Consider the following 27113-nt stretch of genomic DNA (forward strand, 5'->3'; position numbering starts at 1 on the left):
CTGTCCTGATTTCTTCCCATGTGCCTGATTTCTGTATTTCAGCCTTCTTTACTGGCTCTACCTTAACAAATTTTAACTAGCCTTCTCCCTCCGTAATCTAGACACATTTTCTAGTTTATCTCATTTGCTAGTGGGGTTTTAAAATACTATCTACATGTGACCGCTCTCACATTTACTTCTATTCCTGATCTCTTTTTTCATTCCCAGATACAAAGATTAAACTGTGTTTTTGCCATTTCCATTTGGAGGTCTCAACATCTCTTAACCCATTCTCCTCTCTCTCTCTCTCTCTCTCTCTCTTGTTAAAAAAGAGAGAGAGAGAGACTGCGTAAGCAGGGGAGAGGGACAGAGGGAAAGAGAGAGACTCTTAAGCAGGCTCCATGCTCAGCACAGAACCTGATGTGAGGCTCAATACCATGAGCCAGAGATCATGACTTGACCAGAAATCAAGAAGACGGATGTTCAAAAGACTGAGCCCCCTAGCCCCCCACTTCTTAACTTCTCTTTCCTTGTTCTTTTCCATTATTTCCCATCTCAATAAACAACATTTGTATCCAGGCTGTTTTTCGTGTTGTAAAGCCAGGAGTAAACTTTTACACTTGTCTCTCTTACCTCCCACTTTAATTCATCACTGGGTCCTATCAGTTCTACCTCTAAGATACGTGTCTGAAATCTATTCAGTTCTTTCCTATCTCCACTGCCATAATCTGGGATCAATCTGCAGTGGCCTACTGGCCAGGTAGAATAATCTCCATATAGGTCTCATAGCTTCCAATCTTTTCTTTTTTTTTGGTTTAATTTATATATTTATATAATATGTATGTATATATTATATTATATTATATTATATTATATTATATTATATTATAATATATATAATGTGTATATATTATATAATATAATATGTGTGTGTGTATATATATATATATATATATATATATATATATATATATATAGACAGAGAGAGAGAGAGGGAATTTATATAGATGATTTTTTTAAGTTTATTTATTTATTGAGAGAGAGAGACAGAGAGAGAGGGAGAACACAAGCAGGGGAGGGGGAGAGAGAGAGAGAGAGAGAGAGAGAGAGAGAGAGAGAGAATCCCAAGCAGGCTCCACACTGTCAGTGCAGAACTCAACACAGGGCTCAAAACCACTAACCATCTTCAAAATCAAGAGTCAGATGTTTAAATAACTGACCCTCCCAGATGTCTCTGTATAGAGGATTCTGAGTAAAGTGTTTTTCACATCTGAATTTTCTTATGTGCAGTGATCTAATACCGTTATTTTCTGAATATTATATCATTGCAACTTTGATTACATGTTAAAACAAGGAAACTGTTTAATAGAAAATTTTAAGTCTTTAAATCACAGTTTTTTAATTATTTTAAGTATGAAATTAATGTTTTAGACATAACTGGATACAGATATTATGCACATATGCAAGTATGTGTAGATATATACATATCTATCTTTGCATCTGTCATTGCTAGACAATGACAGTCCTGTGTTACTCCTTTTACCAAAATATAAACACTTCTAACAGACTCGTAAGTTTTCATCACATACACACATGCACAATTTTATAACTTGTTTTTCATTTAAAAATATATGGTGACCTTCTCAATCCTCCTTTTAAATTCTTCTTTTGTCTCGGTAGGAGAATGTGGTCCCAGTGTTTCTAGTCTTTGTATTCATGAAGTGTGAAAACAATGACAGGGGGCGTAACCAACGCTTTTTGGGCGGTGGGAACTGTGCTTTGTTCAGATTGACTGGACAGCGGTTTAAGCTGGAATGTGAGAAAGACCAGCGGAAAGCCACGTACGAATAGTGCTGCACGAGAGGCAGAGTCCAGAACAGACAGAAGTGGCAGAAGGAACAGGATGAAGGGGCTGTGATTGGTGATGGCACATATGAGGGGTAGGAATGAATGGTGGCATGAGACGGAGAGGGCACAGGTGGTTCTGATGAAGGAGCTGTTACCTTCAACAGAACATTGAAAGGCCTGCGCAAGAGATCAGGAGATGATGCACCAAAAAGACGTATTGTGCTCTCTCTAGCTTTTCTTTCCCAATTGAAGAGAGTCAGAGTAAGAAGCAAAGTGAGACTTAGGATTTGTAATAGAATGTTGACGTGTAGCAGTCATATGAAAATGCAGTTTCTTTAATGGATGTTAAACATGGAGGAGTATGTAAAGGTCAGTTCAGAATTCTGTTAGGCACCCCCTCTGAAATGTATTTTATAGGAACTACCAACTCCATTCACTGTTTCTCAGCGTAAATGTTCTCAAAACCCCAGTGTTGAAAATCGCTGTGGTTAACTTAACCAGTACCCATTTTGAGTAATAGTGTGGACTGTAGTAATATGAGGGCACATAGAATTACACTCAGAGAAAATAATTTTACTTAATAGCGTGCATACTGAAGATACTTAATAATATCCTTATTCAAATATAGCTATTAATACAGAAACTATAGTTTATACGTGGTAACAAATGTGAAGAAGAAAATATCAAAATTCGTTTCCTCATTAAATCATTCAGCAACCTTATGAAACTTAATAATACTTAGATACACACAAATAGCAGAATGTGGGTTTCTATTAATAACCTTGGCTATATTTTATTCTGCTTTTCTATTATTTTGCAAGAAGCAAATTTTCCACTGTTTCTGAAATGAAATATATAGTGGGTATGTAATTATATTTTTAAAATATATACATATATGTAATGTAGAAACATGAAACTATAACTACATCAATTTTGTAATAATGATTTATGCCAGCAATTACTCTGCAGGGGAGAGAGTGGCACATTGCAATAACCACTGTTGTTGAGCTCATGAATATTGAGGTGATATCCTGAAGCTTTATGAACAAGAAAGATATTCACTATTTCATGTATCCTGTGATATATAATTTCAGTCGTCTGGTTAGATATTTGAAGTGGTTACACGATCGCATTCTTTCTACAGTCTATATTGCTCTCAAAATATTTACTTTATAGACTTCACCCTTTCCATACTCTATACGCTAAACATGACACAGTAGATTCTTACTAGAAGTTGGAATGACTTCCATCTTATTTAACTCACAAAACTGTAGGCATTACGGCCATAGAAACTTAAAATGGAAAGTGAAGAGTGTACCCTTCGGGCAAGCAGAAGTGTGTTGAATTTTTCATCTATTCCTTATTCAGTGCTAGGCCTTGGGTAGTTTCCTGAAAGGCAGAAGAGTTTAAATGCCTAGGATTGTGCAACTGGATTTTCCTTTAATTACTTGAACATTTGGCTCTCAAGGGTATATTCATAAAATGATTGCTTGCAAAATTGGATTAGTAAAATCACCTGTATTGTATCTGTGCACAATCTAGGTGGTTTATATCAAAATTTATTTACTTATTCCGAAAGAGAGAAAAAACATGGGGAAAGAGAAAAGAGAGAGGGAGTGAGAGAGAAAGAATCCTAAGGAGGCTCCACACTGTCAGCATGGAGCCCAAGGCAGGGCTGGATGCCATAAACCTTGAGATCATGACCTGAGCTGAAATCAAGAGTCGGACACAACTGACTGAGCCACCCAGGCCCCCCTTTAAGTGATTTTTTAAGGGTAGACTTACCTTGTATGCTGCGTTTAGAGCCCAGCTTCCATGTGTGATGGATTCCATCATACTTCATAAACACAATTTGATCACTGTTTTTCTTGGAAAATGAAGACCCAAACCAGTCCATCTTCCCCCACACTATTAACCTTGTGGGATCAATTTGAAGAAGAATTTCTCACGGTTCATTCTCAAATGTGTCTCTATACCTGGAAGGCAGATTCCACTCTCTGAAGAAGCACGTGCTTCGTCAGCTCCCGATAGTAGGAAGTGAGACGGACACACCTCATTTAATCACCCTGCCTTTTCTTGTTCTGGAGCTTCTACTTATGTTTTTGTGCTCTTGACCCAAGTGACAAATTGCTTGAGGCACGAATGGTATCAGAGTCTTTATTGCTTAGGATTGATAATATTGTGGGTTGTAATGGGGGGCGGTTAGATATGAAAATAATGTAAAATAAAACACTTAAGTGCGAAGCTTTGTTCTGTCAATTTTATTCCAGGAATTCCCTCCTCACTTCTGGCCTCAAATAGGTATGAACCTTACTTGAAAGAAAAAACTAAGTTTGCTTGAGCCTGTTGAGTTTCACCACTTGTAGAGTAAGTACGGGTTTTCCTGTTATGGCAAAGTAGACAGCAGTCCTGCACAGGTTCTCAAGTCGGAGCAATTGGGTTCGATACTCAGTTGCTGCTGATGGACCATGCGAACTTGGGTACCTTCCTTAATCTCTCTGTTCCTCAATTCTCTCATCGGCCAAATGGAAACGATACTGGCAGGTACCTCAGAGACTGTTTTTAGCAGCCTTATTGAGACATGTAATTAACCACCTATTTAACAGTAGGGTTTGATCATCTCTCTCACATATAGATACATACCTAAAACCATCATCACTGACAGGGGCTCTCCTCCTTACAGATTTATGTAATAATGCATGTAAAGCACCGAGAAGGATCTTATAAAATAAGATTAGTTGTTAGTTGTTGCTTTATTCATTATTATTACTCAGACCTCTAAGGTTTCTCCTCAATTCCACTGGAATTATTCGCTCAGATGTTTTCAGTGACCACTGTGGTTGCCAAATCCAATGACATTTTGTATTCTCCCGGAAATTTCTACTGTATGTGATATGGCTATGAAAAATTCATCACAGAATTGATAGTATGAATAACTGACATCTTATGAAGGAAAGATCGTAACCAGTCACTGTGACCACTGAAAATGACAAGATGTTAAGCAAACAAATTCATTCTTTACTTGAAAATGTAAGCACCGGTGGGAGGCGACTGGGTGGCTCAGTTGGTTAAGCTTCTGACTCTTGATCTCGGCTCAGGCAGTGATCTCACAGAATGTGAGACTGAGCTCCGTGTCAGGCTCTGCCCTGACAGCATGGAGCCTGTTTGGGTTTCTCTCCCTCTCTTTCTCTCTTTCTGCCCCTCCACAGCTGGCACTGTTTCTCTAAACAAACAAACAAACAAACAAACAAACTTATAAAAGCAAATGTAAGCCCCTATATTGTGCCAGATACTAGGGATAAAAGTAAATCTCGTCCCTGCCGGCCAGAAATTCTGAAAAACAAGTGAGAAAAAATACATAAAAGGAAACAATATGATGTGACAAAAGTGAAGAGAGTAAGTATATATGTAGAATAGTAGAGACATTCAAAGAAAGATTTTTTTATGCCTTGGAGATTCAAGGAAGACTTCACAGAAGAGTTGATATTTAAGTCAATTTATTAAGAATGCATAAAAGCGTATGAGAGAAGCTAGTAAATTCGATTAGTAGGAAAATGATTGGCAAAGATATGGGGGTGTCGGTGCTGCAGGGAGTTTGTGTAGTGGAAAGGATAGGACATGTCAAGGAAACAGTGTGGTTATGAGGGTAGGAGTCTCAGTTGTGGCCACATTTTGATGGTCATGTAGGCCATGCAAAAGATTTTGGGTTTTAGTCTGTGAGTAGAAGCAAGGTTTGGAAGTTCTGAAGCAGAGGGCATTAGATGAGTATCTTTGTATTTGGAAATCTATTACTGATGCCAAGAGCAGAATAAATGAGGACTTAGGGAAATAGGGTGGAGGCAGTGAGATTGATTAGGCTGCTGTTTTGGTTAATTGTTCAATCTTTTAGTAAAATGAGATTGAATTAAAGCAGAGGCAGTGGGCACACGATGGTAGGGCAAGAGTATATTACAGGCAGAATTAAGAAGATTTGAATGGAGGCTGAGGGATGGAGGGCATTGGGAGAAGGTGCTGATGATTTAAGATTCTCACTTGGGAATTTGAGTTGATAGTCCTGTGATTCACCAAGATATGAAATTTAGCACTATATTTAATATACTGACGTAAACAATTTTATCTTTTACATTTTATCTTTTACATCTTTTACATTTATATTATTCATAACCTCTACATTATATATTTAAAAAATATTCAGAGAGATACCCACGAGATATAAAATTTCATTGTTTGTGTGTGCTCCAAAATGTAAGAACACCACTGACATGGATTTGCTATAGTCTTCCGTATTTTTCCTAGTGCAAGGCAATTTGAATAGATTATACCTGGGTAGTATCTTCTTGACTTTCAAGATGAGGCATTATTAATACTAAAACGCGGTCTTAACGGTTCATTTTCTGCCGTCATCTTATTGGCGAGGCCCATCTTATAAAAACACTGCAGTGTCCCAGCTCCCCATTGAACATGCCATATATGACGTTTAAGTCACATGTTGCTTTTGGTGTTCATGCTTTCACCTCCATCATTTTGTACCTGACTTGACTCTTGTGTTCTGTGATAACACGATACCCTGACATTATCTTTCTCGGTATTGTTTCAACTTTTTCAAGAAGAAAGGAAAGATGGTGTGGAGAATCAACTTCCCTTGGATGCTGCTCTGCTGACTCTATGAGTTTTTTTTTTTAAATTTTTAATGTTTTATTCATTTTCTGAGAGAGAGAGAGAGAGAGAGAGAGTGAGAGAGCGAGCAGGGGAGGGGCACAGAGAGAGAGAAAGGGAGACACAGGATCCGAAGCAGGCTCCACGCCCGGAGCCTGATGTGGGGCTCGAACTCAGGAACCAGGAGATCATGACCCGAGCCATAGTCAGACATTTAACTGACTAAGTCACCAGGGCGCCCCTATAAGATGAGTCTTAACTGACAGTAATGACTGCTTGCATGGCAATGCTAGAGATTAGACTGTTTCCTATAGTGGAAGAAAACCTGGGTCCTAGTCTTGATTCTGCCACTTGATTCTGCCATTTGACCTTGAGGAAGCCATGATACCCTCTTGATCCTCAATCTCATCATGTATTAAAAAAGAAAGTCTCTATTGTCTCTAAAACTCTGATTCTCCAAAAGTGTGGCTGGATTTAATTCCTATTAGTTTTATTTGAACTGCTTCTAGACAATAGGTTTTAAAACTTCGTAGTTAGAAGACCATAAGAAATATAGGTAAAAACTAATAGTCTGATACCCAGATATTTTGAACAAGTTACTGATACACTACTTTTAGAATTTCTGGTCAAAGCAAGGCTCTTGCATATGAAGATGGGGATTCATTAGTAGCCCAGACTGCTGCATAAAGGGCAACCAGAAGTAAGCAATAACAGCCGTATCATTTTGATAGTGTCCAATTAGGCAAGAGCTGGAGAGCTCATCTGAGGGTAATTTGAAGCAGATGCCAGCATTAAGACACAGATGTGGGACATTTTTCAGTGGCAACGGAACGTGTGTGGTATAGGATAGCTGACGGCTTCATCGTCATTTTTCTTTCCATGGGGTTACAATGGGAAACTGCACTGACATTCAGCTGATTTTCGGTTCTTGGATTACTCCCAGAAACAGGCTGTCCTCCAGGTAGAGACAGCTTCAGAGCTGGGGGTCATTACAATTTGATTTACTCCATGCTCATGCCCTTTTTGAAATCTGATATCTGGCGTCCCAGAAGTGGAAGTCAGAATACATTTCTCCGCATAACATGCAGAGCCAGAAACAGATGGACAACTTTGATAACCCAGGATTCTTGTCTGGCAGAACAGTGCCCTCTCACTGCTCTCGCTGACAGTTTAAATGGATAATTGCTGAACATCAAATGTCAATACATTTTCTCAAAGCCGGGCTTAATAGATCTCATACTTCTCTTTACATGGGAAGTTTGTTTTCTGGTTTTCTTTCTAGTCAGTTTGAAGAGCAAAGGTAAACTTCAGTTTCTTCCTTGTGAATAGTACCATTCCTTTTGAATGCCAAACATTTGGAGGTATTTATAAATCTTCCCTATCTCCCTAATTCTGTCTTTCTTTGAACAACCCAACAGAACTGATGAATGCCACCTCTTTGCCTGGAGATGTGCCGGACTATGAAGCAGATAAAGACCATGGCTAGTGTTGCCGACGGCGAAGGGAACGTAAACATGTGCGGAACAACTGAAGATCGTTTCAGAAACAGAGTGCGATAGATTTACTGCTTTCTGAGAGGGCTGGGTCCTGACTGGAAGGGTTGGTTTGGTAAAGAGAGATTTTCCAGACTGGGTACATCGGAGAGAAGATGTACAGATAAGATTTGCCATAGTGTGTCAGGAAGTTCCGAATGTAAGGGAAAGTAACAGTGGAGGGGCGGACAGAGATTAGGGTAAAGAGAAAGGACGCCCTCCTCGGTTGATGGGGGACCATGGCAACCAGGCAGAGGAACATGCCCTTACGGTTTTGTAACAGCAGATCGGCGTCCTGAAAATGCAACAGTGTGGAAGAGAGCACAGTCTTGGATCCTGAGCAGCCAGCGGACTACAGTGAAGGTGCCGGCACCTCATTTCTGTGAGACCATCTTCAGCTTCCCTAATGTCTGCGAGCCTCGGTTTCCTTATCCGTAAAATGGGTACAATGCCAAGTAGCGACGGCATGGATCTGTTGTGAGAGTTAAGTGTGATGATGGTTTTACACAGTTGGCAGGGCCTGGCCCAGCGTAAGCACTCAATACACACTAACTGTAGTAATTTTTCTTGTCGCCTGGCAGCCCGAGGCTGATTGCATTGGACTAGGCAGAATGACCTTCTTTCGGAGCCCTTTCAAGGTTTTCCAAATTAAATGGGCTCTGATTCATTTCACGATGTTTATTGGTTTTTCCTTAAACTTTAAGGTGTCCTTTCTCTATTGAAAGTGTTCCAATTACAGACAGTAGAATCAAGGTGATTCCGAAAGCTTCTGAAGGTACTTTCTCTCCTTTGTGTGTGTGTGTGTCTGGTTGAAATGATCCATTATGTTCAGCCTCCTGGGAAGGCAATTGGCTGTTTAGCAACAGCATTACAAAGTGAGCTCATATACAAGTTATTATCCACTATAACCGTAGCCTTTTTAAACATTATTTATTTCCAAAGGGGGAATGGGTTTCCGTTTTATATCTCAGCTGCTGATGATTTTTCCCTAGGTAAATTATCCTACAGTATTCATGTTAATCTCATTTCATTATATCTGCCAATCTCCCCAAGCTTACCATTCAGCAATTCAATCATCTCACCTGTTTACTTTTTTTTCCTTGTTTAGAATTATCTGCACATTTTATTAATGTTGGATTTAAATCACCTGCCGCTTCTCAGAGATGGTCTGTGTGGAACCTACTCCTCCACAAATTCTAAGGCGATGCTCTTGACAATTCATCAAACTTTGTTTTAGTGGATACAGTTTTTTCTATGCATGGCATGCTTTTCAAATAAAACGTCTATATAATTTCTATGTGTCTGAAAACAAAACGTATTTTCTTTCTTTCTTTCTTTCTTTCTTTCTTTCTTTCTTTCTTTCTTTCTTTCTTTCTTTCTTGTACACTGAGGCTGGCACATTGCTAGGCCCTGGAGACCAAATTTCTCCCCTTAAACACAGACACTTCAGCGAGAAAACAAGAGCTGTAACAAAGAATTATAATACAGCGTGATAATAATTACAAAAGAGGCATGAACAATTGCTGCACAAACCCAGAGAGGGCAGAGATTACCTTTCCAGTTAAGATTTGAGCTGGTCTTTAAAAAACGAAAGAGAAAAGAACGACTTACTCCCAAGATCTGTAATGACACATACCAAATGTTGCATATTTGTAAATAAATGCATTTTTATACACACAAATACATATTCAAAGAGGTATGTTTCCACTATACACACATGCACGCGCACGCACACACACAAACACACCCCCGTCATAGTTGAGTGATTTTTTTTTTTCTCTTGGTATATATCAGGACTTACACACAAGTTTATTTCAGGATCTATGGAGGATAAATGACATTATACTGCCCACAGCATTACTCTCCATCTAAAACTTACATGTGTTTTCAGTCATCACTTATTCCTCATGAACCTCCCCCCCCCCCACCTCCTGTATTTGTAACATCACACTTATACAGACACACTGAACAAAACCGCTGCTTGTAGCTTCCGTCTTGGCACATGGGTATGTCCTGAACCTTCATCCTCTGGTCTTTGTCCCTTGGTTGCCTTTTTAGGATCCTCTCTGTGCTTCCCTCCAGCTTTTTGTTTGAGCAACCTTCTTAGGTCTTCTCAGGAAGCAGCTTCTCATCCCTATGCAGGGAGTAGAAACAAAGGTTTCTACTTTTGTACTTTTTTCAAGATGCAAAGGGTGCTTAAACCCTCCAGTCTACTGAGGCTCTGTTGGTATCCTAAGCTGTCTCTGATCTTCATCTCAGGCTTAGTTCATAGATCCTGGAGTAATAGGTAGCACACATATACACAGATGTCTCAAATTTTGTGGCATTAAGCTCCTAGTTGAAAAATTGGTTTGCCTTTATATATTTTATTTTTTCCAAAATATTTTTATTGATTTTTGAGACAGAGAGAGACAGAGCACGAGCAGGGGAGGGGCAGAGAGAGAGGGAGACACAGAATCCGGAGCAGGGTCCAGGCTCTGAGCTGTCAGCACAGAGCCCGACACGGGGCTTGAACTCACAGACTGTGAGATCATGACCTGAGCTGAAGTCGGACGCTCAACCGACTGAGCCCCCCAGGCGCCCCATCAGTTTGCCTTTAAATGGCATTAGCATGTTTATCGAGATATAGTTTACATATATCATTGCGGCAGTTTAAGTATATAATACGTTGTTTTGATACACTTGTATATTGCACTATGGTTACATCTGTAGTGTCAGCTAACACTTCCATCAGGTCACATAATAATCATTTACTTTTGTGGTGAGAACATTTAAGATACAGTCTCTCAGCAACTTTCAAGTATATAATACAGGATTGTTGACTATAATCACAATGCTGTGAATTATATCTCCAGAATTTATTGACCAACACCTCCCAATTCACACCCCAGCCCCAGCCCCTGGTAACTACCATTCTATTCAGTTTCTATAAGTTCAGATTCCACATTATCAGTGATAGCATACATATCTGTCTTTTTCTGTCTGACTTATCTCACTCAGTATAACGTCTTCAAGGTCCATTCGTGTTGTCTCAAATGGCAAGATTTCCTTTTTTCTTATGGCCAAATAATATTTAGTGTGTGTGTGTGTGTGTGTGTGTGTGTGCGTGTGTGTGTGTGATGTATATATATATACCATATACCATATCTTCTTTTTCCACTCCTCTGTATACGGACACTTTTGTTGTTTCCATACCTTGGTAATTACGAATAACGCTGCAATAAACATGGGGGTGTAGATATTTTTAGATATTCTGTCTTCATTTCTTTTAGGTATATACCCAGAAGTAGAATTGCAGGATCATATGGTAGTTCTATTTTTAATTTTTAAAGGCATCTCCATACTAGTTTTTAACACAGTTTAAACTGTACCAATTTACACTCCCACCAAAATGTACAAGGGTTCCCTTTTCTTCTCATAGTCCCAACACTTATTATCTCTTGTTTTCTTGATGATAGTCATTCTAGCAAGTATGAGGTGATATCTCAGTGTGGTTTTGATTTGCATTTCTGCGGTGATTAGTAATACTGAACATCTTTTCATGTGCCTGTTGGCCATTTGTATGTCGTCTTTGGAAAAATGTCTGCCCATTTTTTAATCATTTTGTATGCTTGTTTTTTTTTTTTTTGTCATTCAGTTGTATGAATTCAAAGGGATATTAACCCTTTAAAAGACATATAGCACCAATATTTTCTCCCATGCCATAGGCTGCCATTTCATTTTGCTCGTTGTTTCTTTTGCTGCTTAGGGTGTTTCAGTTTGATGTAGTTTCAGTTGGTCATTTTTGGTTTTTGCTTGCGCTTTTAGAGTCATATCCAAAAAGTCATTGCCAAGACCAATACCAAGGAGAGGAGCTTTGTCCCATGTTTTCTTCTATGCCTTTTATGGTTTCACGCCATACATTTAACTCTGCAATCCATTTTGAGTTATATTTGTGAGTTGTGTAAAATAGAGGCCCAATTCAATTTTTCTGCAAACAGTTATCCAGTTTTTCAACTCCATTTATTGAAAAGGCTATCTTTTCCCTATTGAGTATTGTTGACGCCCTTATCAAATATTAGCATGTTTAAAATAATAATAACATTTAAGAACTTCCCGAAGATATTAGGAACATCTGGAGGTGGAGTTGACAAGATTTGTCAATATATTCAATGGGAAGTGTGTGAGAAAAAAAAGAAAAAGAATCCATGTCATTCCCTAGGTTATTGGCTTGACCAATTGTGTGGTGGGTACTAATGTTAGCACAGGTGGTGAAGGTGGAGTTTGGAAAAGGTTTTTAGTTGGGTGAAAAAAATGGCACTACGAGCTCTGTTTCAGATATGCTAATATGAGGTGCCCAGCAAACGTTCAAGAAACGATTGATGTCAGATATCCTTTTTCTCTCTCTGTCTCTATCGTTCCTTGACAAATCAAAACGTCACGATATTCTTGCAAGAGCATTAGATTTTTAGATTAAATCCAAAATATGCTATTCTTTGGCTGTGTGATCCTGTATATTTCAGTTAATCTCTCAGTCTGAGTTTCTTTAGATGTAACATGGGAATAATAGATGAGTTTCTTTAGATGTAAAATGGGAATAATAATGCATTAGGATTGCTTATGAGGATTCACTGACAGTTGAATTCAGTTAGATGACATACTCAGTATGTGCTAAAAGTTTAATATCAGTGCCCTCCTGGTTTCCATATTCCCCCTTCTTTGTCACATTGTATAAAGGGAAATGAAATTTGAGCATAATCTCAGATATTCTGCAATTTTATTCCGATACGAAACTTAGTGCTTCTTGAAATACTCAGGTTTAGAAGAAAGGGTACTGGCATGGACTTGTTCAGCAGTATATATTGGAAACATTATTTTGAATCAAATCTTTGTAGTTTCCTCCCTCTTACTATGGTGACTTAAAGCCCTAAAGAAACGACTTTAGTCTGCTGATTGCCTAGACTGAGAAAATAATAAATTAAAAAACAGATTAATTTGCCGTCACGAAATAAGTGACTATGCTCAAGAAAAAAGATGCTGGAATTATGAGTGAATAAACATATATTTCACTGGGTCCTTTTTTCAAGGTCTATTCCATGACTCTAAACTAAAAACATTATTATTATCTAATACTAGATCACAATTTACTGACGGTAATAAGTATCAAAGAGGATAACTAGGTGAGAGGTGAATGGCATAATACATAACAGGCGCCTGAGAACTGTTATTTTTTTAATGGCTTTCACTCAAGCTACATAATAAGATTTCATTTTTAAACTTTAACATTTTTATTAATGTAGTTATTTTCACAGCTCTGTGGTTTAAGAGTACTTTCTAAGTTACACCTGATTTAGTGGGGACAAAAAAAGTGATCCATTCTTATTTAAAACAAAAAGTCCTCTAAAGGGATTAGGATTAAATTTTTATTTCTAAAAGTAAAACTGGTGTGGGGGTTGGTGGTTAGGAGCCTTGAGTACTAGGTACTTAAGAAAGAATTGGGGCTTGTAGCCCCAATATCAGATAGTCTTCCAATGTTGTGTCCAAAATATGCAAGGGGATGTGGTCAGAGAGGTTTTCAACATGTCCATGCCTTAAAGGAAGGAAATGAGTAATCCAGTTGAGCCATACCCCAAGATTTCATGAAGAAAGAAATATTTTGACTGAAATTAATAGGTGAGCCAACTTATAAAATATTTTTTTAATTATAAAAATGCTAAATGCTATGTGGTTGGTGTAAGGAATTAAAAAACATCTATCTGCTGGACAGAATAAAAATTCATCTATATCACCCAGGAAACTCACTACTAAGATTTAAACTAAGATTTATCTCAGATAAACTTTTATTTCTCTTATATGTACATTAAAAATATTTTTATGTAATGATAATTCATATTATAACTTTATACATTGTCTTAAAATAACGTACAGTTAACCCTTGAACAATATGGGAGCTGGGGGCACCAAACATCCTTCCCACCCCCTTGCCCCCATGCTGCACACTCAGAAAATCCACTTACAACTTTTTACTCCCTCAAAACTTAACTACTAATAGTCTACCATTGATGGAAGCCTTACTAACATAACTGATTAACACATGTTTTGTATGTTATATGTATTACATGCCGTATTTATTTTATTTTATTTTTAAATGTTTATTTATTTATTTTTGAGAGAGAGAGAGAGAGAGAGAGAGCGAGCCTAAGCTGGGACGTGGCAGAGAGAGGGACAAATGAGCTGAAGCCGGTTCCACAGACAACAGAGAGCCCAACACGGGGCTCGAATCATGACCTGAGTTGAAGTCAGATGCTTAACCAACTTAGCCACCCAGGCACCCCTTTATTTATTTATTTATTTATTTATTTATTTATTTATTTATTTATTTATTTATTTTTGAGAGAGAGAGAAAGCATGCATGTACAAGCAGGGAAGGGGCAGAGAGAGAGGGAGACACAGAATCTGAAGCAGGCTTCGGTTCTGAGCTGTCAGCACAGAGCCCTACCCGGGGCTTGAACTCACAAATGCTATGATCAGACCTGAACCGAAGTCGGACGCTTAATTGACTGAGCACCTAGGTGCCCCTATGCTGTAGTTTTTAAATAAGTAAGCTAGAGAAAAGAAAATGTTATTAAGAAAATCCTAAGCGAGATAAAATACATTTATCATTCTGTATTATATTTATAAAAGAAAATCCGTGGATAGGTGGATCCATGCAGTTCAAACAAATGTTGTTCAAGGGTTAACTTAAATATCTCCAGAATATATTGTTTAAAAAATGAACACTATTTTATCATATTCCTGTCCCATGGTTTATATAATTATCTCTATTAACAATTTAAGATCCCAGATATATATACCCCTGTGTTGTGTAGATTTTCAGATTTTAGAAGTGGGTCTGGGCATAGGAACAGTTAAGGTAACTACATAAAGAAAGTCGTGGAAATGAGAATGTCCAGTGAATATTTAAGAAACAATTAATAGATATGTATAGGCAGCAATTAGGTATATGTAAGCTGTTGGAGGAATTATCGCAATGGGGTTTGTGTAGATCCGAGACAGCTGTAAAGGTGAAGGTCAGGTGTTTAGAGTTTGGGGAGGTACTTCAGGTCTGTGCATAGCAGAGACATAATCAGAGCAGTGCTTAAGGAAAATTCTCCTGTAAGGAAAGTGTAGGAGTGAACTGGGAAGGGAAAATAGTGAGGGGGAAGAGATAAGGTAGCAGGTTATTTTAATAGTGAAATGCAAGATAATGAGGGCTGGAACCTGGGTGATGATTGTGGGAAGGGAAAGGAAAAGATGTTGGAAAGAGAGTTTCTAAGCATTTGCTATAGTGTTCTTTGCTTAATGCAAATTAAATACATTTGGGGGATGCTTAGCATGGATATTACCAGCCATTTTCTCTCTGAGTGCTGTTAAAACTAGTAAGTGCACTATAATGACACTGCTAAAATAAAACTGTTTTTCCTTTAATAATGCTGCAGTCTCATTATACAAAATAAGCCAATATAGAGTTATAATTCCAATAGTTTAGAATGACCTGCTGAAGGTTTTTTTGTTTTGTTTTGTTTTTTAGCATTTCAAAGCTTTTTGTGATAGACTTGTTTTTTTTTTTTTTATTTTTATTTTCCATAGTGGTGTTTATATATAAATAATAGATCAATTGTTTGCAGTTGATATCCTGCTAGATCTGTTTTCCTGTCTAATGACTGCTTGATGACTTCAGATTTCAGACATGTGGCTATTTACATTGTTTATTGAGAGAGTCAACACCCTTGAATGTTTTTTTGTTTGTCTTGATAATAACACTTAAACAATGTTTCATGGAAACACAATCTCTTTCGAGAAGGAAGGTAGCATAATATTGTGAGAAGAGGACTGGAGTCAGACTCAAGAGCATCAGGTTCAGGCTAACTCTGCACTATTCAAATCTAGGCAAGACATCCAGTCTGTTCTTTCTTTCTTTCTTTCTTTCTTTCTTTCTTTCTTTCTTTCTTTCTTTCTTTCTTTCTTCTTTCTTGACAGAGAGAGTGCAGGGGGGAGGGGTAGAGGGAGAAGGAGAGAGAGAATCTCAAGCAAACTCCACACTCAGCCTTGGAGCCCAATGTGGGGCTCGATCCCGTGCCCTTGGGGACTTGAGCGGAAATCAAGAGTCTGATGCTCAATCAGCTGAGCTGCCCAGGCACCCATTTTTTTCCTCTTTTTTTGTACTTCTGAAGCTGCTTCTGCTACAAGTTCAGAGCCACAACTGTTACTATTATTGGTATAGAACTATCACAGATCTATCACTATTGTATACTAACTACTACTTTTACTATTACTACTAATGCCATGTGTCCCCCCCATTTCTTTTGGTGACCAGAGAGACTTTTCTGAGGGGCTCTATGTGCATTACTTTCAACCTCCATGTCAACCCCATGAGATAGGCAAGATTATTTCTGTTTACTGAGGAGGAGTCTGAGGTGCTGAGGTGCAGGGTGATGAAGAAACTTGCTCAAGGAAAATGGTGATACTGGAAAACAAACCCAGATCTGCCCACACTGCCTCTGTAAGGCTGTAAGAGAAGTAGACTGGATCTGATCTGCTACTGAAGTAATGAAGTGCTGAGAGGGTTTAAAGCCTTATGACTTCCAGAGCAGAGGAGCAAAAACCCAATTTCCTTTTCATATTGCTAGTGGAGAAAGCCTTACCTTCATGGTCTCTGGGCTGCACTGTTAGAGTTTTTAGGCCAAGTCTTTGGACCTTTTCAGTCAAGATTCTGCACATTTACATTTCTTATTTCCAGCCACCCTTAAAGATGGCATAAACTCCTTCCTCGGGTACTATTTTAACATAAGTGGTCTCTTCATTTGTCGGAATACTAAGCTAGACTGTATTTTCTGAAAGTAGGCATCATATCTGTCTCAATACCTACTCTATGCCTCCATAAATGTTTGCTGAATACATAACTTAACGCATGACAGAACAGAAATATCAAAATATTTTGCTAAACCTAAATGATTTTACTGTCAAACTGTTTCTCAAACTGGAATTTAAATTCATTCAAATGCATAATAACCATTTTATAGAAATGGGCTTAAAATAATGTTAGGCAAATTTATATTGAACACAATTGACAAGTAATCTAGCTTCTGGCTCTTAAAAGTTTTAAATACCTAGATACATCTGTAGATGTAGCTGTGGGGACATATTTATGAGATAAGGAAATTTATGCAGTAAAACTAAACATTTTTTAAAGAAGTATGTTCTGTGTATAAGAATAGGTGTGATTTCATAACTTGGGTGACATTTGAATAACTTGCCTTTGAAAAGTAAAATAAACAACTTTTTTTTCAGTTTAGAGTATAATTGAACGTCATTCTTCATGTAATCCAAGTTTCTACTTTAATAAATATATTCTATGCTCAACAAGTCATGAATCCAAAGTACCAATGAGAATATCTCTGAACTTAAAAAGGCATAAAAAATTGAGGCAATTATTCAGATACTTAGGGCTATAGGAAACTCTAAGCAATTTTGTAGGAATAGTTTAATTTTTAAAAATATCTCTTTGCTGAAATTTCAAGTACTTTATTACTTACTCAGGTAACTTCAGGTGAAATAATGCTATTTTATATATGGCAGGTAAAATGTTTTTTCAATACATGTCTACTTAGTAAACGAAGAAATTGAGAGTCTGATATGAAACTTTCAATCTTGGGACACCTGGGTAGCTCAGTCGGTTAAGCATCTTGATTTCAACTCAGGTCATGATCAGACCTGGGATGGAGCCCTGGGTGGGGCTCTGTGCTCAGCATCGTTCCTGCTTGGAATTCTCTCTCTCTGCCCCTCCCTCACTCACACTGCCTCTCTCAAAATAAATAAATAAACATTTTTTAAAAAAGAAACTTTCAATCTTAAAGGCATCTTCCATGTCTTTACGTGCAATTACTGTGGTTAAACAAGGCTAAGTTAACTAATTTTCCTTCTGCTCTTGAGTTAACGAAGATCATGGATGTTATGCCAAACCTGTTCCTCTGTGAAAAACAGTAAGCACCCCTCCAAGAAGACAGAGGGCAGCCATGTTCCCCCTGGGGGAAAGCTTTAGTGACTTGACTGCTCTGCTCTGGTCAGACTGCTCTTTTCTGTCTTTCGACAGATCATGTTAGCTGCTTGCTTTAGCTGCTTGTCTCTTTGATGGCTAACAACAGCTATATGAAAGGTGACTTTTTCATCACAAAAGCTGGTGGACTAGACTCTACTGCATCTCAGCTGGATTCACTGAGGGACTAGAGTAAAGTCCTTTGAACTTTTTAAAAATTCTCTTTTCAAGGAGACTAGATTGATCTTCCTGATGTGTACATAAGCCCAATCAATCATGCCAGCCCAGCTGGTTGCTCATTTTTGTTCTCTGAACCACCCACCCATCCTTTGCGTTTAATTTCAGACAACATGGAATCTAGGAGCTTCTTAGAGGCAGATTGTTGAAAGACCATGGACAAAGAGTAGAAGTAACACTCGGAAATCAAATTTGTGAGAATGTTAGAAAAGGAAGGATGCATGGTGGGGGGGGGGGTACCATCTGACTTCTTTTGAGGCTAGTCAGTTGAAATACTATGAGGATTTCAGTGTATTTTGGCTGACTTGCCTAAAAGGTCTGAATCTATAATTTGTCATCTTATTTCATTATTTAAAATCATGGACACAATTAATGAATAAAACATTTCATTTACCTTTCCTACTTATATCTCATACCAGATCCATTATCCATTTCTCACATTATTTCTAATAAGGCTACTGTGCTTCTGTGCGCCCCTCCAGATCTATAATCCAACTTTCTCTACTCTGCTGTGTACCCTGTAGGAGTCTGACTTCTGTGGACTGCCTCATTGTCCTCTCCTGCTTCTACACAGATTTGACCATTGGAAGTACAGGCCAGAGAGTAAAGGGTGAGAAAACAGGTTGGATTACTTATTCCTTCTGTTTAACTTTCTCACAGACCAAGATTTGGATGTGGGTGCTTTCCTCCACTGAAGGTGATAGCTTCTGTCAAGCAGCTACCTCCATACAGATCTCCCTAGGTAGAGCCACCAACTATCGAGTTCGTGAAGGTGAAATCTGAGAAGAAAAATTCAGTATTAATTGTGCCAGATGTAGACTTCTCATGGTATGATAGGTCTAAGCCAATCTTAAGGGATAATTGCATTCTTGGGAATCCTCATTACTAGGTACGGACTAGCCTGAGAAAGAGAGGGCCGTTTTACTACCAGGAAAAACTATGCAGTGGACTATAATCTATGCTGCAGAAAGGAAAGACCTCTAGAGAAGTATGAGTGGGAACCAGTCCTGACCAGAATTACCCGAGCTCTTGGACATAGTGATTGGTTAAAAAATGGGTTTCTATTGCAGTGTTCCAATATGAAGCCACCCTGGAACAATTTTTACAATGCTATCCAAAAAATTTACTGAGCGTATATTCATTTCCTGAGCCTGCTGTAAAAGATTACCACAAACTTGATGGCTTAAAACATCAGAAATTTATTCTCTCATAGTTCTGGATGCCGACAAGTCCAAAACCAACTTGTCAGCAGGTCTTTGCTCCCTCTGAAGGCTCTAGGGAGGAATCCTTCCTTACTTCTCCCTAGCTTTTGGAGGATTCCAGAAATCATTGGCACCCTTGGACTGTAGCATCATCCCAACCTCTACTCTTGTCTTCATATGGCCTTCTTCTATAGATGGCTGTGTGTTTCCTCTCTTCTTAAAAGAACACCAGTCATTGGTGTTCATTGGATACAGGGTTCGCTCTAAGCCAGTTTGACCCCATCTTAGCTAATTTCATCTGCAAAGACATTATTCCCAAATAAGTCATATTCTGAGGTTCCAGGTGGATGTAAATTATCTGTGGACAACATTCAACCTAGTACAAGCTACTAACCACATGAGAACCTGAGCAAGGAGAGAGATGCGGCTTTGATGATATTGTGCACCTGAACCCAGTTCTACCAGATCTAACCAATCAGTTGTATCAGTCAGGACATTGCCTCCCCCTTTTCCCCCCTCAAGTGAATTTTAATTAGGCTTTCATTACATTTATCTTTATGTTTCCAATATAATTTCTCATCTAGTTAATAAAATTTTGACAATGAATGGCATATTTGGAAAGCAATATCTTCTCTTATTACTGGGACCACAGACATAGTGAGGCGTGTAAAAGACCTATACCAGTGAAAAGGAAACAAAGATTAGTGGGTTGGACCAGTTGGGGTAGGGTCTTATAATGTGTCATAACAAATAATGATGCTCCAATACCAGAATAATGATGCTTTCATTCAGCTGGGTCCTAGGCTTCATTATTTTTGTTAAACTCCCCCCAAGTGATTCTAACAGGATTTAGAATCTGGAAAAAAAAAATCATGCTGAAAATTCTTAACTTTGTCCCACAGACATGGTGCTATCAAAAAAGATGCTATCAGGGGCACCTGGGTGGCTCAGTCGGTTGGGCGTCCGACTTCAGCTCAGGTCATGATCTCGCGGTCTGTGAGTTCGAGCCCCGCGTCGGGCTCTGTGCTGACAGCTCAGAGCCTGGAGCCTGTTTCAGATTCTGTGTCTCCCTCTCTCTCTGACCTTCCCCCTTTCATGCTGTGTCTCTCTCTGTCTCAAAAATGAATAAATGTTAAACAAAATTAAAAAAAGATGCCATCAAAGACTAATGGCTATGTTTCAGCCATGTTGTTAAGTATATTGCATGCATCATCTTGTTTAGTTCTCATGGCAATAAGATGATTTGATCTTCTGATTTGTAGATGAGACTACCAAAGTTTAGATTCAGAAGGGTTAAGTAACTGGAAGTCACAAAGCTAAAATTGCACCGTTGAGATATGAACATACGCCCTTTCAAAAACAAGGCCTTAGGTCGTAATTATTGTGCTACAGGTTGTTTAAGGTGATAAAACTGGTATTTTTAAAAGGCGAATGTGCTGGTGATATGCAGGATGAATTAAAGGTGGATGACACTTGGCAGTAAGACTAGTGAACTGGTATTTTTGTCATTATGCTTTTGGTCTCTAAGCAATGGATCAAATCACTGAACTGGGGACTTGATCTGTGGCTCAGCAATCAGTCAAGAAAAGCAAAAAAGACAGTATTGTTGAGTAAGATATGTGTATGGCTTCCATATGTGCATATTCTGCGATGAGAGTGTGGCCCTTGTGCTAATTAATTGAATTCAGTATGTTCTATATAAACTTATGGCATATAGATCATTTTTATATCAAATTGTGTGATCATATTTATTATATATTTATTTTTTATTGTTATTTTTATTATTTATATATTATTATTTTATATTATATATTATTTACTATATTTTATATACTTGTTTACATATTATGTATTTATTTTATATTTATATATTATATATATATACATGATGATAGAAGATCAACTGTTATAACAAAGAATCTCAAACTGCGAATTTATATATTTGTTACTACTTCTCAAGCTTGTTGAAGTATGTATTCTTTCATACTATAATCTTTCATAAATTAAAGTTTATTTGCAATTTGCAAGTTATTTGAGTTTCTTGCAATTGTATTTTTTTCTATCACTAACGTACACTTGATTGTGTTAATACCTTTAATGCTCTGAAAATAACTATTAATGATTTTTTCATGTTGTGGTTATATGTCTGGATTTAGCTTTTAGGGGGAAACCAAGACAAGTAACTTTCTTTTAACTCTTAAAATTTTTCTGAATAGATATCATTTTTTGGCTAAAATTGTTAGTTTCAGTAAAAGAATCAGTTAAAAAGTGTGCATGTTTTACATCAATTTTAATTAAATATTATAACTGCTATATTGCAAATATGTACTGACATGAAAAATGAAATTATATTTATACTTCTCTTGCCCAATGTTTGATGGCATTAACGTAAAAAATAAAAATAAACAGCAGAAAATGAACACTAAAAAATCACTACACAATGTTTAAACATTGTAAGAGGGCAAGTGGCCCGAGAGAAAATACCACTTCTTAAGTGCATCTCTTTCTTTCCTTTTCTACAGTAAGCCAGTCCTCTTCCTTCCCTGAGATTCCACATAAAGCATTTTTATTAGAGACAGTGATCTTCAGTCAACATAATGATGCCATCGGTTTGGCCAAATACCAAAATCAATGCCCTAGCTATTTGCCCAGCATCTGTGCTGCTGAAGACAGGGTTCTGTTGACTCCATAAATTAAAGATCAAGTAGCACATGAGGAAGGCTGGAGAAGCTGATTCTCTGGGAGAAGCTGATTCTCTGGGAGAAGCAACGTTAGGGTTTTTTTTTTTCCCCTCCTCTTGTAGTAGTAAAAGATTTCTGAAGAATCATTACTCATTTCCTTTGTGCTACTCCAGTGACCACGTGTGGCCATCTGCTAATAAATAAATGGCTAGGTCACTCTAAATACTTCTTATACTGTGTCTTGGTCTATTTTAGAGAATAATACCTTGAGGGTCAATGCTACTTCGTTTTCATTTTAGCTTCTTCCACGACAATATTCGTAGCGGATGTGATCCGTGCTGGACGCCACATGACATCACAGCTTTATGAGCATTTGTTATATGTCAGGAGCTTATTCTGTGTTATTTAATTTGATACTTGGAGTAGACATAGGTGTTAATTTACAGATCAGTTTTGAATTGAGGTGGTCGAAACTCAAAGAAGGGAGTTCAAAGGTAATCCAGTTAATTGGTAGAGAAGCAGGGGTCAAACCCTGGTTGTTTTGGTTCCAAACCTGTGGTTTTCCCATTGCACTGAAATGTACCCAGTATTTTGTTGCTGTACATTTGTTTTATTTATTGGTATAAATTAGTTTATACTTTTCAGTGCTTAACTAGTGAACAAGGGAAAGCATATGCTGCATCACGGAGACAATTGCTTGGGTAGAAAAGCCTAACGCTTTGTTTGTATGGTTCCAGGACCACTGTGAGGGTGAAAGACGAATTTCCTATTTGGAAAATTACTAACCATTCTCCCTTACCTGTCTCTTAGTTTGGAAATCCTGGGAATGAATCCATTAAACTTTAGGTTCCTTGTTGGCAGAAATTGAATTTTATTTACTGTTTTATTCAGAATCTAATGGCAACAGGAATGTTGAAAGAGTTCAATAAATATCTGTAAGCCAATAAACGAATAACTCAGGATTACTGGGCCTCGTGGCTTTAGCAGACCTACACTGTTTCATTTTGACCATGAAGACCTGGTCTAATTATTGTGTTAGCACATAAGGTTTATCCTAAACCATGGTATATGTCATGAACCAACTCAGGTGAATCAGTTGTGGTTCCCGAAGAATTGCTTGAAAAAGATTCTGGGTATATATCATGTTTTTAGAGAAAGGCTACAGTGACCAATGAGTAAATTCTGCTACAATAGATTCGCTGTTAACTGCGGGTGTTAAAAATTTGTCACCTCTCCTTTACGTCTGTGGACAGTATAAGAGTATGGTTAGGACTTGGATATTTTAAAAGTTCTATAGATGCCTCTGTGGTAGTTTTTCAGCATGTGAATTACTGTGATGTATTTTCCTGTCTTGAACAAGGAAATTAATAATGCTGGGAGACTATATTCTGTATCAACGTTTCTACCTGGTGGCAAAATAGAGTCCAGAACAGTCTGTTCATTGCCCTGGCTCCTTTTAGTCCTTTAATTATGTTGAATCCGCTTCTAGACCTTTTTCAGTCCCTGAGTGATTACGGCTGTTGAGTAATAATGCATCATTAGTATGCTGTAGTTAGCTCGTTTGATGTGCTACTTGAAAGATCCAGGGAAGAGCAGCTTCATAAGCAGATTGGCTTTAATTATTAGAGGGAAAGGTACACCAGTGCCAAGGTCCTCCTGTTGGCACGAACATTGATTTTTTTTTTACAAAATTATAATTTGCATCTTTAATTTTGGGCCTTTTATTCAGTTCAACATTTGGCAATGCCCCTGCTATTTACACATATTCTCCTTGGGCAAATCTTATATTCATCATCATCCTACATCTGTTTCTCAACCATCCCTTCTCCCTTGGTATTTTCCTTGTATTGCACAATAAATCCCAATCTGAGTTCTGTCCATCCTTGGAAACCCCCTGCCCTTCAGAAGCCAGCTCCTGCCTCTGTACTACAATGTGTAAGTGCAAAATGTAGCAAAGGAAAATGCTGCTCTCTAGCATTCCTTACAAAATATTGGTATTAATGCCATTGGTCCATATTTTAGTTTCAAACTAAACTGAGCAATGTTTACAGAAGAAAAAAAAAATTCCTCTCATCTACTAATTTTATCTGAGCAGAGAATAAAACAAATCACATAAATGAAATTAAAGTTAAAATTGCTAAGTAAATTCAACTCCATTTATTTCAAGTAGATTCAAGCACAACTTTTTTATATTGAATGACTCTAGTGTTAAAATAGAAACATAGCCCAACTACAAGGATATTTTCATTAATTATCATCCATACTTAATTCCTCCATTTCTACATTATTTTCAAGCAGGTTTATTATGTCACAGTCTTGACATGTATTTGCAAACACGCTCAGGGCAGGAAAGCAGAGCTACAGGAAGCAAGGGAGTGGAGGGCAGAAAATTTGTTTTTGCAACATGATTTGCAGTGACCGCCTACATGCTTTTCCCATCAGTAACCAAATGTACTGAATAGTGTTGATTCTGAGGACAGTTTGCAACATGGAAGGAAGATTCCACTTGTTACTGTCACACTGAGCAGCTTGCAATGTCTGCATTACTTGAAGGTAATTTTAGCACCTTTTCTTCAAGCCAGGAAAATATTAATCAAGGTACTTAGGAGGAAAAGCAATATATACATTGAAGATTTAAAAGAAAAGAATATTTTGCTTTTAAAACGTGGAGGTGTTATTTTGTTCTTCATGCAAATGTTAATGAGCTGTTTTATATTTTATGCAAGAAACTCAGCATCTCTTTGTGGTATTTAAGATGACATCTTCATGCAAATTTTAGAAATGCTTAATTATAGGATGCTGAGTATAGTACATTCTATGCCGGTAGAACGTTGTTTATTGCAGGCATACAAAATATATGTCAGTTGAAATAACTTTAAAAGTAGAAAATAAACCTCAACTCTCATGCTGGTAGGTGAGAGAGTTTTTATTTTAGCATTTCCCCCCAATGTTATTTTTAGCCACTTCTAAATAATTCAGTACAGGAAGTTGGGCAAGAAGTCAAATGTCCTTCCCTTTTTTAAAAAATAGCAATTTTAATAAAAAAAGCCATATAAAGAGTATCCACCCCCCTTCCCCGCCAAAAAAGCAGGAGGAAGTATGTGTGAGGGGTTAGGGTAGAGAGGATAGATTATAGAGGGAGAAAAAAATATATATCTTCACAAACTTCTTATCCCTAAATAAGCACAGCTTCTCAGTGCTTCCATGGGGATCCCACTGTGCAAAGAGCCAGGTGGTGGGCAGACGAAGAGCCCTGGTGGTTTAACAAGGCTGCCTCTCAGCCTGAGCAGCAGGGCAGATTGGTATTAATGTAGCTCACATTTGGGTACCAGAAGCAAGCAAAGAGTGAGATGCTGCCTATGGGGCCGGGGGAGGGGGGGGTGGGGGGGTTAGGCAGAGGTTTCTGCATTCCTTGGAGAGAATTTAAGAGGAGCTGCTCTTTTAGACCTATTCCTTTTAAGGAAAAGAGGAAGTAGTTTATTGACCATTGACACACAGCTCCAGCTCACTTAGAGCAGCCTCTTCTTACCAATCCAAGAAATTATAGCTCTTCTTGAGCCCCAGAGCCACCTCCCCATTGATCTCATTATCACCACATGGAATGGAAGCCAATCTTTCAGGAGCTCCCCTCATTCACATATTCTACATGCCTTGCAGTTTTTTTTTTGTTGTTGTTGTTTTGTTTTTTTTGTTTTGTTGTTAATTCAACAAATCTTTGTTGAGGTTCTGCTGTGACCCCAGATCCACCGTGGCGAACACTTTCTCCCGGAGTTCACAGTCTTCAGTATTATTTTCCAAATCTAGGATCCTTTCTTTATTTCTTTCCTCCGTGCTGCCAGTTTATCCAAGTCAATCATGTTCTCCATAACACTTTCTTCCATCTGTCTTTGACCTTTGCCCGATCATGCATTTCTTGCTCTTCTTACAACTGTTACTCTTCTTGGGGGTTTACTTTACTTTACAGCCACCTATTGCTATGTTAGTGGCCCTGGAGATTCCTCAGGTCTGGGTGTCCTACTAACTGCATTTCAAGTTTCTCGCGACTCAGATTTGTGTCTGCAATTCCTACTGTTTATGTCATCCACGTCTAGATGAATATTCAGTCTATGGTGAGCTAACAGAAATTCCTGGCGGACTTTCCATAGAAGTAGTGTTTTTATTCCTTTATGAAAGTTCCTCTGCATGATCTTGGTTGGTTTTTCTTCCTATCCTCCTCCCAACCCCGGCTTAATTTTGAACTTAAACTTTCATTTCCTTTAACACATTTCCCTTGCTCTCTGCAGCCAACGTCTTCTGTTTCATAGAGGAATAGAAGCTACAAAAGAGGGGGGAACTTCCCTTTTCCAACTCCAGCAAACTTCTCTCCATCCTTGCTGTTTTGAAATCATCTGTCCTTCAACCTCAAAAGAAGAGATGCCAATCTTCCTGCTCAAGGCAAAATCTGTTACCTAAGATCTGGGTCCCATCTTCTTCAGCTTCCTTGGGGAAATTTCCTCATCAATTTCTTCATTGTTTCTCATCAGCTTCATTACATAATGACTCTTTCCTTTTAGGGTAGAAATATGCTTGTTTGCCCAATCTTGAAAAGTAATCAAATTATTATCAATCCCCTATTCTTTGCAGCCATCTTCTAGAAAGATGCCATCTTCTAGAAATACCTGCTCTTTACACTTCTCACCTCCTGTCAGTCCTACTTTTCTGTTGTAGCCTAGTTATCTGTCTAAATACTCCAAGGACCCCACTGTAACCCACACAATACTCTGCCTACACACCATGGACATTGCTCTCACCAAGGTCAGATTCCAGTTGCTAAATCAATAAAAGTCTTTCCTAGTCTTAGTTTTCCGATAGCAATTAAGCCTGTTAATAATTCTTTCCTTGAAGCCACCCTCTTGTTGATCTATTAACACCACTTGTTTTCTGT

Source organism: Panthera pardus, unplaced genomic scaffold, assembly GCF_024362965.1.
Source record: "Panthera pardus isolate Hobbes unplaced genomic scaffold, ASM2436296v1 HiC_scaffold_22, whole genome shotgun sequence".
Lineage (NCBI taxonomy): Eukaryota > Metazoa > Chordata > Mammalia > Carnivora > Felidae > Panthera > Panthera pardus.